The sequence below is a fragment of the Capsicum annuum genome, chromosome 12, assembly GCF_002878395.1.
Source record: "Capsicum annuum cultivar UCD-10X-F1 chromosome 12, UCD10Xv1.1, whole genome shotgun sequence".
NCBI classification, from domain to species: domain Eukaryota; kingdom Viridiplantae; phylum Streptophyta; class Magnoliopsida; order Solanales; family Solanaceae; genus Capsicum; species Capsicum annuum.
In genome coordinates, this window is record NC_061122.1 from 65,688,605 (window position 1) to 65,705,129 (window position 16,525).

Here is a 16,525-nt window from a genome sequence, read left to right on the forward strand (position 1 = left end):
GTGTAAGCATCCCCAGCGATTCAAGCGACCCAAGGTTGTGTATCTTCTTAAGACAATCAATCAAAAGCATAGCATCCTCGCCTATAACACAACTAAACATGGGTAGACCCATATAAATGAATCTCTCAAACCTCTTCCAATCCTCAAAAGACATAATTTTAGTCATAATAAAAAAAGTCATAGTGAATCTAGTTGGTTGAGATCCCACCTAAGGGGTAACATAGATGAAGGTTGAACCCGTGATCTTAAAATACCATACCCGGATATCAGCACAGAAGGAAAAATAACGCTCAGAGTTTGTGGAGTACCATAAGCTGATATTGGTACCTAGGTAAGCCTCATATCTCCAGTATGCTCAACCTGAGGCACAGGAGAGAGCCCTCTAGTACTACTTCTGGATAGGAAAGTTCCTCGTTCCCATCCTATACTTCGAGCTAGTACACGACCCGTAACTCACCTCTTAGACTAGGCTCTCTTCTCAGATAACGATGTTGCATCTCTAGCCTCACAGTATTTAGTCCTCTCTATCTGCACAGGAAAAAGTAAAACTTAATCAAGAATGCAAAACTTAATCTAGAATATAGGATATGGAATAATCCGTATGATAAGGAACAAAATTAGGAAAACTTTCTAAAGATTCTTATAGCCTCTCAAAGATAGATACAGATGTTTACGTACCAATCTATGAGACTCTACTAGACATTCTATTCTTACACTAATGAGACTAATAAATTTGGCTTTGATATCAATTTTTCAAGACCTAAAAACTAAGAATTGTGATGGCACTTGTTGCGGCAAGCCTTGACTAGTAAGACTATCATCCAAGCATATATGAAAAGAGAAAAAAAATATCAAACCCAATTTAAGGCTTCTAGAATGAAGCCAAACCATACAAATACGATAATAGCAAAAATAATACATAAAAAGATACCATAAATCTCCCCAAAATCTTGTGTCATAATGTAAGAACCAACAAAGTACATCTCAAAATAAAAATATACAACTGATAGCTCAAAGAAACATATTCTATCTCAAAATAAGAAAATAAGACATAAACTAAATAAGAGAAGGTAGTAGATCAACGTTGGAAGCATAGAGCGACCACTACCTCAAAAATACTTCAAGCACCACCTGAAATCAGCTACTGTGCGATGCACTTCTACCTAGATTTGCATTGAAAAGGCACAGTAGGGATGAGTATAGCTCACTTATACTTAGTGGGTATCATAGACTGACTGAGCAAAATAGAAAATAAAGTATATAAAAACAAACTATGGGCTCGTCACCTATAGTCAGAAAATGTCCCAAATGGTAGCCCACACTGTCACCATTAAATAGCTCTAAATATAAGCACATATACTAAGTACAAGGATATAAAAGAAGAAAAGGATAGATAGACATCAAATTAAACATGATGGTACAACATAAGAGTGCAAAATATATCATATACATCGAGAATGACAGTAATGATGAAGATGCGATGCACGAGGTTATTGCAGGACCCCCGTATACACCTATCGAGTTGTACTTCCGAGGTAGGACCCATGGATAACCAATACCAATCCAATATATATAACTCCTTTTCAGCATATACTTTGGTAAAGAACTTTTAAAGGTATCACATTTTTGTCAGAAAAAATAGTATTTCCATGGTGGTACCAATACCTTGTGAATGTATATGATATAAAGATGTAATGCTCACAACGAAAGAAGAATGAGAATTTCAAATCCAACCAATACACAAGTACGTGAGCCAAAATCCACTCAATCAGCCAACCATCCATGATCCAATATAATACATAAACCATAAAGTGAAATGTGCAAGTAAGATGTCATCGATACCATATAAATCCCAATGGACATTTCTACCATGAAGGATACAACCAAATATACATACACTAGTCCAATAATATCATATAAGACCCCACACGATCACACATAGCAAATAATGTATCAAACCACAACAATATAGGCCCCCACACGAGCGCATAATAATACTATCATATTTTCTATGATACAATCGCATACCTATAGCATGGTTTTACATCAATACTGACTATCCAGACTAGTTTGAAAAAGTTAAGCAATAACCTACCCTTAAAAGATGAAATCTTAATCTAAAAAACTCAAGTTGCTAAGTATTTTCCTCATGAATGAACTCAAAATCAACTAAAACAGACAAATATAAAAACTTGCATCAAATGGAAGTCGGTGATACTCATATTGCCGATTTTTGGGTTAGGGTCAAAATGGACCCCCAAAACTGGTTTTTGATTAAAAAAAAAATAACACCAACAAAATTTTAATTTAAAATATATTAGCCATGATTAAGGAAACGCACAGAATAAAATTCAAGTAAAAATGGGTTGAAATTGAGGTTTGAATCAAAGAAATACTAATTTAAGTTTTTTGGGCTAAAATTCCTAAACTCCACATTTGAAATCGAGTTTTAACAAGCTTTCGATGACATGAATTGAAGAAAAATAATTCAAATATATATTTATCTTACTCGAGCTTGAAAATGGAAGAAATTGCCCAAAAACTCTATAATACAAAGCTCCAAGTATCAAAAATGGTGCAAATAATGAGAAAAAGGTATTCATATTACCCAGATACCGCTTAAGCGGATACTGGACTGCTAAAGTGGTCACCACTTAAGAATCCAAGTACTGCTTAAGGGGTACCAGCCAACTCTGCACACGTCGCTTAAGAGGACCAAATACCTCTTAAGTGGTGGTTGCTTAAGCCGAGGGGGTCTCTCTTAGGCGACACTCAGCTATCAAGCCAAGTCGCTTAAGCGACTGGTTGGCCTTTTAAGAGACCCAATTATCGCTTAAGCGAATGCAATAGCTGAGTGGTACATCAGCTAGAGACTTGGAGAATTTCGAGTCTCCACGGACCCCTCAAGATTCATCTGAAATCTCAAAAACGCAAACAAATTATGCTACCCTATCAAATTCGATGCTTCAGACTCTATGGCAATATTAGATTTTTTTAAAAAGCATAATTTTCATAAAATTGATCCCTGGGACCTAATTTCACAACTTTTTGAATCGAGGATCGAAATGAGATACTAAAGTCATAAAATCACACCAATCATGTTACCAACCCAAAATTGACGTTCTGAATCTACTGCATCGTCTGTTTTTTCATCCAAAGTACAGAACAATAAATGTTGACCAAAGTCAATTAACAAGCTTTTTTAACCATCAAAAACCATAAACTCACATAAATCTCATCAAAATATATTGAGAATCGTGCCAATCATTCCCACACCCTGAAGTACCACAAAGCAACCACATAGAGGGGTAAAATGGTCAAATCATATAGAAATAAACAATTCACAAAAATCACCAAAAATTGAGCCATTACAAGTACGCAGCCTCAAATTTCTCCGTTTGAATAATAAATCCATACATTGAGTGTACATTAAGACTTTTCAATGAGGTGGTATAGTGATGTCATCTGGAATTAGATGACGTGTCCCGATTTTGATGTCTTAAATTCCATTTTGTGACCTAAATAAAATTCCTTAGTATTCTTATTTTTTTGGAAGCTTCAAGGTGTCGGCTTACCTGTAGTGTTCATGGTTTCGTGGGGCTACATTTTTGGGATCGAGAGGCCCTAACATGGATCAGTTTTCATCGTGAGTCATCGAGATAGAAAGTTCTCCAGAGTGAGATTTTCCCATTATCTAAGAGAGATATCATGTCATTGTTCACTTAAGTTTGGGAGTTTGTTCCCCTCAACCGAAAGGTTTAGAGGATTCGATCTTTGATTATCTTACACAGGAATCGATATTTCAAAGACATTTTTTATTTGTAATCTTGAGCTTTCAAGATCGTCGGGTCAAATACATGATTTTCATAATATTTTTGTCCTAGTATTCTCCTGGAAGTCCCTACTACTACCTCTTAATAACCTGGTTATTGGGAACCCTCTTTTGGTATAAAAAGCTTGGTCGGGGGAAAAAGTGTAGGTCATTCTCCCAGGCCTTCATGCTTGATTATTAGTCAATGGGATCCGTTTTTGCAGGTGCATTTGAGGGGTATGTTGGCCTTGAATACTAGCTTTAGGTTTAAACTTTTGTTAAGATCTTGTCATTCACTTTGAGAGTGAGAGTCATTGTCGAGATGTTGCCAAGCCATAGAGAAAGAGAAAAGTAAATAGTTAGAAATAATTGTAAAAGAATGATATTGTACCTATTGTTCTGCATGGGGTTGTTTAATTTATCATATTGTGAGGGGCTCCTGGATTGGTTGGATTTTTATTCCCTTCATATTCTTCCTCATAGTTAGCCTTAGCATAGTCACTCAGGAATTAGCTAAGGTGTTCATCCTTTAGCAACTCATCCTTGCCTCTCTCATATGGTAGCAGTCCCTAGTCTCTTGCTCGTGCGACCTATTTGCACCATGCATTCTTGTTTTAAGGATCGAGAAGGTACAAATGGATTTTGGGAGATAGTACTTTTGATATCTTCAATGGCCCACACTAGTTCCCCGAGATAAAGGTGAAACAATATTCCAAAAGAGGGGATACATTATAAATAGCGTACACCACGAGTTTTTGAACTTCTCTATCCTGAAGGCCCGTCTGTTGAAAGTCCCTTTTTCTCAAAATAAGGTGAGACTATAGAGTGAGGGACACCATGTTGGATCGACTCCACCATGTAGGGAGTATATCTTCTTTGGTCCAAACTCTTTGGATTGACCCAGCACAAAGCATTCTAAGATGATTTACCCTATTATCTTTAAGGATTTTTTTCAGCCTCCTAAGGGGTGTTTCTTTTAACTCACCTGCAATCATCCTTGATTTGAATCTTGGATCCTTTCATGCCCCAAGGCTACATTTTTTATGTAACAGGCAGTCAGAACCATGAGTGGCCAGAGGAAACCACTTGGCCCGACATGCTATCTATAGAACTCATCTGATTATTTCGAAAACTAGAAATATAAATTTGGCAAAAGTTCTGGAAATAATTAAAACAAAATTTAGTTAGAAATATAGAGAGTCAACTTAAAAGACATTGTAACAGCTAAACTAATTGATGTCTAATAAAACCTCTATAAATGCTGACTGAATAAGTTGATGGGTGTAATACCCTGAGTTTTCATGTTCTAAACCTCTGAAAAGATAACCCATGAAGTTAGTTTTCCAACGTCGTAAGTCTCACCTCGATCAAATACCATAGAAAGAAGTTATGCAACTTTCCCTTTAAGTGTCAGTCAGCTAGCAGTGGCTACGACTCAAGTGACTACTTGTAATCAGATCTTACGAGTTGTTACGAGTTATCTTAGTCACAACAAAAAGAATCTTCAGTCCCAACCTAGTGACCACAACTCCACTCCACGATTTGTAATAAAACATTATGAGTCGTTAGGGCGACTTATAGTTACAATAGTACTTAGCCAAGAATCCATTCCAGTGGTTACGAGTCCAGCACACGACTCGCAGCCAGACATTATGAGTCGATGTGTGGACCCATAGCCAGCCTAGTAAGGGACCAAAGAATCAAGCCTCATGTTTTGATAGTTTTTAAGTGATTTGGACATATATTAAGTCCTCTAATAGCTCCTAGCTTATGGACAAGTCAAAACATTCATTAGCAATTAAATTCTTGTGAAGTATATAAATATAGTCATATTTAAACCAGAATAACTTTTTTTCTACAATGAATTTTTGAGCTTAAGACCTGCCAACAGATAGATAACTGGATTATCTTTCCAATAATACCAATTTTGTCTTAATTCAATATCGGGGTGAAAAGTTAAGGCTAAAATACTAAAGCACTGTCAAAGCTGTCCAGATAATGACTCATAATGTCTCATTACGTGTCATTAGGAAGGAGTCGTAATCTGGGTAGTAAAGACTAGAATGGTTTTATTACTATGACTCAAATTATGACTCGTGGCCATACCTTATGAGTCGTGACCTAAGTCGTTGGGAATTCTTCCAAACGACTTTGAGACGGTTTCGAATGGTTTTTTTGTTTTTTTCCCACTCTTTTAACCCAAAACTACATCGTTTCACCCTCCAAAAGAACAATTGTCAAACACAAATATTACTCTAGCCTATCATAACTCAGAAATCATTCATCATAGAGCAAAAAGAGGCAATTTCTTTCTCCCTAAAGCTAAATAGGGCTCTTCAAGTTCAAGTTCATCACAGAGCAAAAAGAGGCGATTCCTTTCTCCCCAAATCCAACTAAGGTTCTTCAAGCTCAAGTTCAATCCCAAGAAATTTATCCAAGGCTTCTACATCCAGGTATATGGGATTTTGAAGAACGGTATCTTTTCATCCTTGCACTCAAAAACATTGATTTTAAAGTTTAATTTATGTGATTTCAATTGGGGTTCATACCCAAATTTCCATGTTTTAAGAGTATGGCTATATCATGTGATCTAAAGTTTAGTTGCACACAAACTTATCTTCATTCATGTTTTCACTTACATGATTGTTACCATGAGACGAATTTTAGTACATTGCAATGAGTTTTCATAAGTCGATAAGTATGCATGATTTTTAATATGATTCAATCAGTTACCAATAAGAGCATATGAATTTATCATGATTCTCAATTTATAAGAAGTTCAGATTTATTGTTTCAAATTACTACAGTATGATTCAAATTTCAATTTGATCTTATGATCTTAGATTTGATATCAAATTCACACAGATATTCATAAATATGATTTATTAATAGAAGCATGATTGATTTTTAGATTTATAAAACTTTTTCTCTCTCCTTAAGAAATTTCAATGTCAAGCATGAATTTACTAAATTTTCTTTTAATAGTTTTAAATACAAACCATGATAAAGAGTTTTCCCATGTGAATTTTGTCCTTACATGCTCTATAATTTCAGTCACCCATAATGTGTTTAATTGACAGCATATTAATCTATCAAATTATGAATTGTACCGTGTGAGCATGTTGTCCTCGTAAATTTACCACATTCTCATACTTATAATCATGGATTTCATGAGTCTAGTGCAATATACTATGTCTTGGGTTTGCGAATCATGAATTCCCTTATAGTATTATGATCATGCAATCATATTAAAAGTATTTCTCAGTGCTGGAGGGTTATGAACACCTGATACCTATATGTTTACTCATGTCTCAGATTTTCAAAATTTAAGTCAGTCAGATCATGATTGTATTATCATATTTAGATTATTATATTCATATTAAGAAATTATCATTTACCAGTCCAGTTAACTTAAATCAGTACCAGTATCAATTCAGTTGGGAGTAGGATTTAGCATTGAGTGAACCTAGGGATGAAGGCTCACCCGCTAGTAGAAGACTGAGACCTTTAATAGCAGTCCCTAAGTTCCAGAACTATGTAGCCAGCGTAGGTTATGAGATGTCACCCAACAGTAGAGGACTGACACTCTCTTAGGGGTCACCCATCAGCAGAAGACTGACACCTTAGTCCTTCGGGGCACCAGATTAGTGAATCCACAAAGCCAATATTGGTACCTGTGGTAAGGTACTGACACCCTTCAGAGTGGGGTTACAGGTTGGACCCCAATTAGCTTAGATTAAGGTATTTCGGTTATATGATAGCTCCCACAGTTTTAGTTCAGTATTCAAATTATATTAGCTCAATTTCGCTTGACCACGTGTTTAGTATATCAGCTATTTAGTTATTCAGATCATTTCACTACATGTTACACTTGGTATTGCATTCATTTTACATTTTCATGCATTCAAGCTCAATATTCTACACTATCCTCAGTACAGTTTTGCAACCTGTTTGGTTTTAACTTGAGATCTACATATGGTACTCATTTCTCTACCGTTCCCTAGTTTACAGACATATTTTCAGCATATGATTTAGTAATTTCACTATGTCTTACAACTTTCACGTACAACCATGATTTAAATGCATATTTTAGCAAATAGCTTATGTCCCCAATTTTAAAGCATACACTAAGTATTTCAATGATTTAGTGCATGTCTCACGTACTCAGTACATTTCAAAGTACTGACCATATATATGTATTTGTGGCTATATTCCTTCAATAATAAGTACCAGAAGTAGTCCACATATCAGGGTCAAACAGTTCACAGCATTCAGCCAACAGGTAATGAATTCTCTTATTTTGGGGACTCCAGTCAGTTGTAGTTCTTGTATTGTTCGTTCCTTACTCATATGTATTGATTAGATATAGTTAGAGAAATATTCCATCTACCCATAGTCAGTATAGTAGAGGCTTCATAGATAGTCAGTCAGAGTATTGTATGTAATTTAGGCTTCTTCTACAAATTTCAATATTGTAGACTTAGAATAGTAATGTTTTCAAATAGATCATTACATAATTATGCTTCCTCTCATTTATATGTGTTTACATATTTTGATTCAGATGCTCAAGTATCATGCCAATACATAGGTTAGTGTGCGATTACTTATGGTTTAAAGCATCGTGCTACGACTAGGGGGTAGTCCCAGTTCATGAAATACTTGGTATTAGAGCACAAGGTTCAAGTGTCCTAGGGTTTCTATAAAGTCGAGTCTAGTAGAGTATTGCAGAAAGGTACGGAGATGTCTGTACTTTTCTTTGAGAGGCTACAAGGCATTTAAGAAATATTTTCCTTCTTTCATATCTAAGATCATATTGTAGATACGTTCTCTAAGAAACTTATACAGACTGTTGCATTTCTCCATTCATGCCAACTCCACCTTATTCTCGAGAGAATAGAAATAGTCAAGCTTAAATTCCTACAATAGAATTTTCTCAGACAGTCCCCAAAGATAGTATGGGATTGTATACGGGCTCAAAAGGATCCCATTAGTGCCTTTAAGTTCCAAAGTTTGAAAGAGTTCATTGTTATTTATGAAAATCGTGCACTGAGGCAAAATCAAATATGCTCTCAGATCCCTTCTTAGAATCCTATGATAGCATATGATCTAGAGTTAGAAGCATGAACCCAGAAGTTTAGTAGCAGAAAAGTAGGGATAGTGTTTATCTAAATTTAGTAGATTATGTATCCATGGAGCTAGAAAGGTGTTGTGTAGTTGTTTAATAGCACTTTGAGAGATATTTTTCAGTTAAGAGAGACTTAGAGTATGTTAATCATTTACTCAAGAATGATATTAGGCAATGACCGCAATGATAGAGGAGTTTGTTAAGGTTAAGTATATTCATAAAATTTTTATGTGGATTAGTGTTTCATGATTCCCATCTAATAGTAATAAGTGGGTATAAGAATATGAGAAGTTTTGTGGACAACCATGTTAATTGCTAGAATCTAAGTTTGAGTTTTGGATAATTGAGCTAATAGAAAGAAGAGGTTGAAATTCTAGGTGGTGTGAACTCAGGGTATGGTAATACTCCCAAAGATTCTAAGTTAGTAAGTGTTTTAGTTATTATATGATTGATTTTCTGGCTATAGAAAGTTAAGAAGTTCTATCTCAGAAGGAGGTACTAATAGTGGGTTTTACACATTAAGATGTAGTCTTTTAAGATGAGTTTATTATTTATGTGTATTGTTATATCTCAAACTCTAGAGTAGAGTGGTTACAACTTTGTTCAGAGTTTAGTGCAAAGGTCCACAGACTTAGAACGATGGCTTGTATCTAAAGGGGAGATTTTAGAACAAGGAATCAAGTCAAGTTTTCAGATTCTAGTGGTGATGCTAGTGAGTTCTAAAACAACACTAGGGAAGGAAGATACCCGAACCATCCTTATCTCAGTGCAAAATTTTTGTACTCCAGTCATTACGACATCTGCTCATGCCTTACAAGTCAGATCTATAATCATAGCTCATATTCATGCACATCATATAGAACCATGTACACTCCTAATTCCTAGTATTAGGAGTCGCAGTTCACTCATAAGTACGACTTCTATTCCATTGATTTATGAACTCCACCTCAAGTCATGCAGCTTATAACTCATGTACTCATGTTTTACAGTATACTCAATTCCCATAGCTCATGGTATACCCTTAATGACCAGTAAAAATTTGTATTTTGGCATATATGTCCTTAGTTTAGTTCTCTCTAATGAATCCATGCCTTTGATACTCTATTCCTGAGGCCTCAGTTTAGTGTCAGAATTATGCATAGTATTCTTTCATACTTTAGGATCTCATGTCCTAACCTTTTAGTAACCTCCCCTTATGTTAAAATAGTGGAGATGAAAATTGATGAATAATGGTTTAGATGGGAGAGAGTAAATATTTCTTATTAGGAAAATATTGTAGAATAATTATTTTATCTAAGGTTATAAATGTAAAGAAATATTGAGGTAAAGCTTTTGATATATGTCATGGTTAGTTGAGAATTCTATCTGTGTCTTTTTGGGGATGGTGCATGGAAGTTGCTATTGATAAAGGTATTAGAGAATATGGGAAAATTTCTAAGTGGGTTTTGTTGCCTATAATTTCATATGGGGGTTATAATGATAGGCTTGAATATCATGTTGGTATAGAAGTGGATGAATGTATTATACATTCGTGAGTTCCTAGTAAGAGGTTGAAGTTAATTGTTAAAGTAGTAAGGGGTATTATTCTTGAGATGAGAGCTGGGAAAACACATAGGATATTGAATCCGTGGTTGTACTAATGTTGTACTAGTGTTATGGTGTTATGTGTAGTATCTTGTGATTTTGAGTTAGGCTTGAACATAGCGAGAAAATTTATTTAAGCTTAGACTTTGGTAGAAGGAGTTATCAACACCCATGTGAAAATTACAAGTGGTGTCAAATAAAGTGTAGTATTAAAAGCGAAAAGCATAGTTGAGGGAGTATTTGAGAAGTATGGCTAAGCTTCAAAGTTAGAAGTTGCATTGCCTAAGGCATAGTAATTTTATCCTAGTTTATGTTTTATGGGCCTATATTCCATGTTTTAGAGTTATATCAATGTTGCGATACCTCATTCAGATATCTTACTCAGATCATGCCAAAAATTCTTTTCCCCTTAATGTTATTAGAACTTCTTACAAGAGCGTTAAGGGATACTTCGATTGAGTTATAAGCTTTCAGCATGAGTAAGTTTGTATAGCCAGCAACTCAGTTTATCAAGCAGATAGATAAGGTTCTATGATATTCCATCTTTTTTCATCTAGCCATTCTATTCAAAGTTTCATGAATATGCATATTCTATTAGATTCCTAGGTTTAGGAATCGACATCCTAATAGTTACCCAACTTAAGAATTAGGCTAGACAATATAGTGGGTTCCCAGATATTCAAGTTGTCACAGCATGCATTCATGAATTCAGCTGAGTCCACGCATCATACATTAGTTTCTGATTTAGATATTAAGTCGTGATTTAGCTCGTAAGTGTTTAGTGCATCATCTCAGCCTTTCCCTAGTACTTCAACCAATTCAGTATCATTCAAGGACAAATGATCCCAAGAGGGAGATATTGTAATACCTCGAGTTTTCATGTTCTAAACCTCTCAAAAAATATCCCATGAAGTTAGCTTTTCAATGCCGCAAGTCTCGCCTCACACAAATATCATGGCAAGAAGTTATGCAACTCTCTCTTTAAGTGTCAATCAGCTGTCAGTGGCTACGCTCACGTGACTCCCTGTAATTAGACCTTACGAGTCATTATAAGCTATCGTAGTCACAATAAAAAGAACCTTCAGTCCTAGCCCAGTGATCATGACTCCGCACCATGATTCATAATCAGACATTATAATTTGTTAGGAGGGACTCGTAGTCACAATAGTACCCATCCAAGAATCCATTCCAGTGGTTAAGAGTCTAGCACATAACTTATAGTCAGACATAAGGAGTTATTGTGTGGACCCGTAGCCTAACCAGTAAAGGAACCAAGAATCAAGCCTCATTTTTTGATAGTTTTATAAGTGATTTAGACATATATTAAGTCCTTAAATAGCTCCTAACTTATGGACAAATCAAAACATCCCTTAACAATTAAATTCTTGTGAAGATATAACTAAAGTCAGCTTCAAATGATTATAACTTTTGGTCTACGAAGAATTTTTTATCTCAAGAACTACCAACAAATATATAATTGAATTATCTTTCGAACAATACCAATTTTGCTTTAATCCGATAGCAGGGTAAAAAGTTGTGGTCAAAATACTGAAGCGTTGTCAAAGCTTCCCAGACTATGACTCGTAATGTATCATTATGGGTGGTTAGGAAGGAGTTGAAATCTAGAAGAAAGGGATGAAAACGGGCTTCTAACTGCGATTCAAGTTACGACTCATGGCTAGACCTTACGGTCGTGATCTAAGTTATCAAGACTGCTTCCAGGCGACTTTCAGGCAGTTTCTAAGGGGTGTTTTGTTTTTTTCCCACTCATTTCACCCTACAAAACAATAGTTATCAAGCATAAATATTACCCTAACCTATTATAACTCAAAAATCATTTATCACAGAGCAAAAAAAGGCAATTTCTTTTGCCCCAAAGCCAACTAGGGTTTTTCAAGTTTAAGTTCAATTTCAAGAAATTTATCCAAGGTTTCTACATCCAGGTATATGGGATTTTGAAGAACGGTATCTTTTCATCCTTGCACTCAAAAACATTGATTTTGCATCCCTCAAGGAACATGATTTAATTAAATTTGTCCTGTTTCAACATTGATCTTTTCATTGTTCGTTGATATCTATTCTCTTGTTATTAGTACGCAGAGCATTGGCTACGCCACTCTCGCGAAACTGGATCCTCAATATGGCCTATGTAAATGAAATCCTTGTACTACAAGTTATGGTTTAAATTTCCATTTTACGAATTAGACTAAAACGAACTAACAATTTAGTACATCAATTCCTCAACAGACACAAGTGTTATTCCGCCGCTTATTTGTGCGAAGATGGGGAGTTCAAGAGAGATAGTAATTGGACCAGTTGCTGTTGTTTCACTACTATTGTCCTCAATGATTCCGAAACTTGAAGATCCTACTGCTAATCCAATTGCATATCGGAAGCTCGTGCTTACTGTGACCTTCTTTGCGGGTATTTTTCAAGCTGCCTTTGGACTACTTAGGTAAGTTCAATATTTGCACTGTTTCTTCTTAAAATTTACTAAGATCAGTCAATGAATGTTTGTTGTGAATCAAGGACGGAACCAAGGTACCATAAGGAGTTTCCTCAAAGTATTACTTTATATATATATATATATATATATAGTCAGAATTATTTTTTATGCAGTCGAGGTTGGACCCCGTTGGTTTCTTCGTAAGTTTACCTCTTTATATTTTGAACTCCCTTAGAATATTTTGAACTCCCTTAGAAAAAATTCTCGTACCGCCACTTGTGCTAATTGTGTAGATATTAATTAATTACAGGTTGGGGTTTCTGGTTGATTTTCTATCACATGCTGCTATTGTTGGTTTCATGGCTGGTGCTGCTTGTGTGATTGGATTACAACAGCTTAAATCACTACTTGGGATTGCAAACTTTACAAAAAAGACACATATCATCTCTGTCTTAACTTCTATAAGCCAATCAATGCATACTGTAAATCAATGTGTTAATTTTTTTTGTCTTCTCAATTAAAATCTGCATTAGCTAAGTCAGCTAATTACAACGTTTGCTTTTGGCAGTTGAATCCTTATAGCTTTATAATTGGGGGTTCATTTCCGATCTTCATCCTTTCTACCAAGTACTATCTGGCAAGAAACTATATCCTTCATAACTTTTTTTAATCAAAAATATCCTTTATAACTTTAGTTTCACACTTTCACTCCCTATTTTTGAAGCGGAATATAAATTCATGTGTAAAGAATTCACAACATATAGTAGGTCTAAATGCAATAGTTTTAAAATTTTAATAGGTTCAATGAAAAAAAGCGGCCGATCATGAATTCTATGACGTTTTATCGAAGAGATTATTGAAGCGTGTGATTATCTCACCTAAAAGTTTAAACTATATGAGAGGACGACATACTTTTATTATTTAGCTATATTCCCAATACACCTCCTCACGTGTGACCTAATTCTTTTTCATGGCCAAGCATGTGAATATTCTTTTTGATAACGGTTTAGCGACGAGATTGAATCTCAGAACCTTTGTCTCTTAGCCCATCTCATCTAAAAGCTTTTAATACTAGTTAATTCTATTCTCAACAAAGATTAACTCATAAATTTAAAGGGATTCTGAATCTGCCCTATGATCATACCTATTACTCTCTTCCATCCAAGACTGAATGTAAAAGGTCAACTTTAGTGGATTAATGAAAAGTTTGTGAAAGTATTGGCGCGTCTTAAAAGTTGTAGAAAAAGAAGCTCCACAATGAATGCTAAAAGAAGAAATAATATCAAAAGTTGTGATGGCACAAAATGAATTAGCTTGAGGCAGCTGGAATAAACCGGTAAATTTTATTGAAATCTTGTATTTATATTAAAATAAATTATTAAATATATATAAATATTTAATTACGAACCCAAATAATATAAGGAGTACTCCTATAGGTTTGATGACAAATTTACAACCATAAATAGTGAATTTTGACTTCGCTCAGGGAATATTGACTACCATGTATTTTGGACTACTTTAAAGAAACTTCTGATTTTTCACCAACATACCATATTGACTTTTTCTTGCAGGCAAGAAAGTACAAGAAACTATTCTGGTTAGCTGCTACGGCTCCACTGCTGTCTGTAATACAGTCAACACTAGTTGTGTTCTTGACAAGAGCTGATAAACATGGAGTTAAGATAGTGAAGCACATTACTGGAGAATTGAACCCAAAGTTCAGTCCACGAATTGCAGTTTAACAGTCCCCATACTGCTGAAGCTGCCAAAATTGGGCTCATCGTTGCACTTGTCGCCCTCACGGTACGTTGCTTTCGTTATTTAGTTATGCGATTATATATTCAAGGATGTTGTTTTTGTTTAAAAGAAATCTAAAAGACATTGATTGGTTTTATTAAGATTAAGAGTCTGGATTTTAATACATATGTAGATATTATAGTAGTATGTATTTTAATACATATTTAAATATTATAGTAGTATGTGGCACTCTTTGACCTTCACGGTATTTAAGGAAAAAAAAACTTTTGAAACTAGCTGTCTACAATAATCTTTGGATATTTTTGTAATTTTAAATCATGATAAAAAGATAATTTTAATTATAGAAATTACTATAATTAGGCTACATTCATTTTGGAAAAGAATTTAAAAAAAAAAAAAAAAAGGATAACACATAAATTAGGACGGAATGAGTAATTAAAAAAAATTATTTTTTCACTATCTGAATGTGTAAAGATAAAAAGAAGAAGTTATCTTAGGATTAATAAATATAAATATAATAAATACTAAATTAATTTTAGAAAATATACAATCAAATATTTTTAAAAAAATTATATGGCAATTGGTGATAGTGATGCTAATGGTGGTATTGTGAGTAGTAGCTAGTGTTGATAGCATGTGACAATTAAGGTTTATGGTGACGATAGATAATAATATAATTGTGGTAGATGATAGTGATAGCTAATGATGGTGGTGGATGATAGGGGTTGGCGATATATAGTAATGACAAGGGCAGCTTAATACTTTTGATGGTCTAAAATCGAACTTCAATGAGAGCCTTAAAAAAAATTGAAATTTATTTTTTTTTAGCTTTTTGTAATGCAAAGTTATGAATAATCGTTTAATACTTGATTTCGTCTAATGAATTTTTTTCAATTGATAATGTACCTAATTCATTCAAACTTTTTTGAGACATTGTTAATCTTAAATAAAATTATCTAGCTTGACATAACCGAACTAAATTACTTGATTCATATTTTCTACTTGACATATTTAAATTTTAATAAAACAGTAAATGAATAATATATTCTACTTAACAATAATATCAATAAAAACAATTTTAGATGAAATGAATTGAAATAGTAGAACATATGATTCAATGACTTGATTAGAAAATAAATATTGGTTGCTTCAGACACTTCCTCATAAGTTTAATATCCCAAAATAAGTTGATCAATAATTTTTCTCCACCACAATTTTGTTCTTGTTTGTTTCCGGAATGATATTTGCAAGAAAAAAATATATATATATGAGGAACAAAGAAAGTGAATAAAGATGTGTGTATTTTGATAATACAAAAAGAAGGATGAATATTGTAAAAATAAAAAAATGAAGTGAAAAGTATTCCACAAGTTTTTACTGAAAAAAAAAGTAAAATAAAAAATAATAATTACTTTGTCACATTTCTTCACAAATTGTATATGTACTAGACTAGATATGAAGCCCGCGTCACAGACTCAAAATATGTTACTTTTTTATTTCAATTTATGTGGTATAGATAAATTGAAAAGTAAATAATTTTTTTTAAATATTTTTACGTTATTAGTTATTGATTTATAATATTTTTACATAATTTTTAAATACTATATGCTATTTTTTTATCTCAATTTATGTGACACTGATGAAATATTTGAGAAAGACAATCAAATTTGTTATATAGTTTTAAATTTTTTAAGTTGTTAATTATATTAGAATTTATACGACTTTCTTCGTAATTTTCAAGTAATATCCCTCTATCCCAATTTATATGACATCGATAGAATTTGAAAAAGTTAAGAAAACT

General features: G+C 33.9%; 1 pseudogene; it reads left to right on the forward strand.

The window, feature by feature from the left end:
- Nucleotides 1–16,525, forward strand: part of LOC107849245 — a 223,357-nt pseudogene that overhangs the window by 179,648 nt on the left and 27,184 nt on the right.